The sequence below is a fragment of the Myotis brandtii genome, unplaced genomic scaffold (genome assembly GCF_000412655.1).
Source record: "Myotis brandtii unplaced genomic scaffold, ASM41265v1 scaffold803, whole genome shotgun sequence".
Lineage (NCBI taxonomy): Eukaryota > Metazoa > Chordata > Mammalia > Chiroptera > Vespertilionidae > Myotis > Myotis brandtii.
The window spans coordinates 696,781-701,556 of NW_005371234.1; positions in this window are offsets into that span (position 1 = coordinate 696,781).

Sequence of the window (4,776 nt, forward strand, 5' to 3'; positions counted from 1 at the left end):
ACGTCACCGCCGCGTCGCCATGGAGACACTGCGCCCGCCCCCTCCCGGCGCACTCACACACACTCTTGCCGGCGTACAGCCACTGTGGACTCGCCGGCTCTGAGCTTAAAGGGGCCGCGCAACGGGGGAGGAAGGAAGGTGGGGGTTGGTGGTGGAACGGGGTCTCAGGGGTCATGACCCTTCTCGGAGACTCCGAGTCTGCAGATAACTTAAGTCCTCGGCACTCGGGACCTGCCTCCCCTCCTCTCCTGCCCACTGCGGGATCCAGATTGTCTTTTGGGAAGCCTGTAAGAGGGGAGGCGGGGTACCTTCTAGGGGAGGGTCAGCAACTTTTGTCGGGAGGAGGCGTGGACCTTTTGGGAGGAGACAGAATCTTCTCTGCTGGGGGGTGGGGGGGTCTGAACCTTGGAAGATGATCAAGATCACATTTCCCAGCCTAGCTTTACCCCCTGCCCTCCCAACCCTGAGTCTGAATGGGGGCAGCTGTCCAGGGGTGGGGTGGAATGGGTGGAAAGCATTTCCCAGCATCGGAAATGAGGAGGCGGCTGTGCCCTTCGCTCCTCCGGGCATGGGGGTCTTGGCCTTCTAGATAGCCCCAATCCCAGCTGGGGAGGAAGTGACCAAAGAGAATGCATTGGGGAGCTCCCCACACCATCCCCAAGCTGCAGCTGTCCAGGGGACCGGCCAACACCGGAGGTACCCCCACCTCCACCACCAGGGCAGAGGGTTCCGGTGGTGGGGCCAGGATATGAGGGGGCGACCGAAGTCCGAACAAATGTGCTCCCAAGGGGTACTGGGGGGTCGCTAAGAGAGAGGAAGGCAGGGCTTAAGGATGAAGGCCAGCGTGTAGGGCAGTGTGAAGTCTGTGCTCCGAAGCTGGGAGGGATGGAAGGAGCCTGCGGCTTCGGGAGACAGGAAATCAGCGCTGATCAGATGGCTAGCGGAGCCACCAACGGGGAAAGGGCAAATAGAGCAATACTCACAGGCGGAGCCTGGAAGCAGAGTCTCAAAAAAGACTCTGAGGTACCAGAGGATGGGGTTATGGGGGAGGGGTGTTCAAAGAGGCTGAAACCCAGAAGAGGGGCAGGGAGAGAGAGGCTACTGGGAGGGGAGGCCTGCAGGGTCAGCTCTGGGTTCTTAGGGCTTCAAGTCCAGCCTCCTTGCTGAGTTCCTAGCTGCCTTACAGCAGGAAGTCCCTCACCAGTGCCTCAGTAGAAGCCTCAGGCCTCTTCCCTGGGGAGATCAAGGAGTCCCAGGAAGCATCAACCCCCTGGTGAATTAATTATGTAACCTTGACTACTGACACTGCAGCTCCCCCACGGATATTGTAACCTTCTGGGAGCAGTGTGGTCCTGCAATCATCATCATCATCATTGTTATAACTGCTCCCAAATTCCTAGCGCTCATAATGTGGCAGGCGCTAGGCCAAGCACTGTCCAGGGCATCATCTCATTCATTTAATCCTTACAAAAGCTCAAAAAGGAGAATTACTATTGTTATACCCATTTACAGATTAAGAAAGTGAGGCCCAGATGGGGAAGTCTGCCAAAGTCCTTCAGTCATGAAGTGTTGGAGCCGGAATTCAAATCCAGATCTATTCGATTGGAAACCATCACTCTGAAGCCTTACTACCACCTTCACTGCCCTCCACCCTTGGATAAAGATAATGCAAAGTTTCAAAGACAATAGCCTTAGTGACCCCTGCCCTCCCACCATCAAGTCAGAGACCTGGGTTGCAACCCTAACTCTGCTACTTCCTGTCTGTGACAGAGAGCCAGTGTACCTCTGTGAGCCTTAGCTTCCTCATCTGTAAAATGGGGATATTAAAAGAGCCTACATAACCAGGTTGTTGTGAGAAATCTGGGATGTGAAATAAGTATGCCATAAATACTGGTAACAATTATTAGCAGAGTGAGCTATGTACCCCATGGATAATGTAAGCACCCCTCACCCTACAGACTCCAACTGTAGACAGTAAACACACAGCATTGACAGTGTGATGGCATAATCCCACCCTGATGGTAACTCAGTCCCACTGCTTCTATGAAACACAATTATAAATGGTGGGCATACTTCATGGGAGTGTCTGCACCACCCACAGAGAATGAGAGTCCCTGGCGAAAATGTCCCCTGGACAGTGTAACCTCTGGTGGTTTGTAAAAACCTGTCCACAGATACTACAACCACTTAGGGGTCCATGTGATTTCACCCTAGAAATGTGAACCCTGTTGGAGAGTTCAGTTGCCTCTTCAACACCAAGAGTCACCTCCAGGGAAGGTGACCCCTACCGTTACCATGTGAAACACCCAGGTATTGCGAACTAGTGATTAAAATTATCCATCACTACTCATTCCTTGAAGACATAACCATCCAACCCCAGGGCTATGTCAACTCCAATGGACAAAGGGACCCATCTCCAGTTTACTATGGAAAGCCTCCTGGACTGGTGAAAAGCCCAGCCTGTCAGACCCTGAACTAGCCTGTGATGAAAAGTGTAACACTCCATGAAGAAAACAATTCTGTCTGATCAGTGAGGACACCCCTCTCCTCCCATGGAGCTAGCAATCCTTGTTCCAGTTGATTGTCCTGACATAGATAACATTCATCCGATTGTTGTCAAGCTAAGGCATGGACAGAACCTGTCCCCACAGAAGTTGCAACCCTTTAAGACTTTACTCAAGGGAATAATAAAAATCATAGTCACAACCCACCTCCCACCCCCCTGTGATCAATAATGAAGTATTACTACTCTGTGAACATTGTAGTTCCCTTAGAAATAGTATGACTCACCCTATAGAGCAGCGGTTCTCAACCTGTGGGTTGCAACCCCTTTGGCGGTCGAACGACCCTTTCACAGGAGTCGCCTAAGACCATCCTGCATATCAGATATTTATATTACGATTCATAACAGTAGCAACATTACAGTTATGAAGTAGCAACGAAAATAATTTTATGGTTGGGTCACAACATGAGGAACTGTATTTAAAGAGCCAGAAGGTTGAGAACTACTGCTATAGAGTGTGTAGTCACCTAAACAGTGTATGACCACCCCAAACAGAAAATGTAACCCCATGATGGCATCACCCTTCCTCATCTCCCTGACTTGAAGTGCTGAAGGACCCCAGGCCTGTCCCAGTCCTCTTCTCTCCTCATGTTCCATCTCCATGCTGATTGCACCCAAATTTCTCTCTCCACTCAGGACTCTCCCCAATTCCAATCTCACACATTGAAGTGCTTCACTGGCATCTCCATTTGGATTTCTCCAGTTTGCCAAGTCAAGATGGTTTTCCTGAGCTCCCCCAAACTGCCCCTGCCCCCGTCTTTACCATCTTAGGAAATTGCAACTCCATTTTGCTGGTTGCTCAAGTTGAATACCTTAGAGTCACCCATGACCCCTTTCCCTCATCTGTCATCCAATCTGAAGGGATGTCCCATCAGCTCTGACTGAAGCTACTTCCGAATTAGCTACTCTCCATTATCACCACCACACCCCTGGTCTGGGGTCTTCTCACTTGTCTCCCTCCTGCCACCAGCCCCTACAGTCTGTGCTCTACCCACAGCCAGAGACATTCTATTAAATCAGATGATATCTCTTTGCTGCCCCAAACCCTCCAGTGGCCTTTTGCCCACTGGGCGTAAAAGGCAACTCCTCACCTCACCTTTCCCTTCATCTCCATCCTCTTGGCTATTTTTTTAAAATATATTTTTGTTGATTTCAGAGAGGAAGGAAAAGGGATAGAGAGACAGAAACATCAATGATGAGAGAGAATCATTGATTGGCTGCCTCCTGCACGCCCCCAAGTGGGGACCGAGCCCACAACCCGGGCATATGCTTGTGCATGTGCTTGACAGGAATCAAACCTGGGACCCTTCAGTCTGCAGGCCGACGCCCTATCCACTGAGCCAAATTAGTTAGGGCCTCCTGGCTATTTCTTGAATATGCCAGACATATTTCTGCCTCAGGGATTTTTGCCAATGTTGTTTCATCTGCCTGTGAAACTTTTCTCCCCAGAAGTTGGCATAGTTCTGTCCCTCATGTTCTTCAGGTTTTTACTCAAAAAGAACCTTACCAAGAAGATCTTACCTGACCTTCCTAGATCCCAAATCCCTTTTATATACTATTTTTCTTCAGAGCCCTTATCCTCATCTGACATATATTTCCACAATGTATTTGCTTATTGTATGAATCCTTCCTCTTTATTGTCAGCTCTGAGAGGGCAGGGGTTTTGTTGCCTGCAGTATCCTCCAAGTCCGGCACAGTGCTTGACAATCTATGAGAGAATAAACTCATCTTTGAACAGTGAACTCCCTATACCCAACGTAATACCAATAAATGTAGCCCCAGACGCATAAGACACTCTCGTGGCCAGTTGATGCCAGCACAACCCCCTAAAACATCTGAACCCTGACGTGAATCACATAAACAGGAAAAATCCTTAAAGGGTTTGCTTGTCCTACTGAATGTCAGCTCCACAAAGCAGGGGTTGGGTCTGTTTTCTTAGCTGCTTTATCGCTGGTGCCTAGATCCTGGTCTGGCATAGAACAGGCTGGTAAGACTTATTTGCCGGTGTGAACTGAGTAGACACACAGCTGGTATCACCCCACAATAAAAACCCATACAGACAGTACAGTGTCCACAACTGATATAAACCTCCATATACAGTGTGACTCTCACATGAACAGTATAAATCCCATATAGACAGTGCTCATGTGTGACTGACAGAAAGCTCATACAGACCGGGTGACCCTCATAAATGATATGAGCCCCATGCAAAC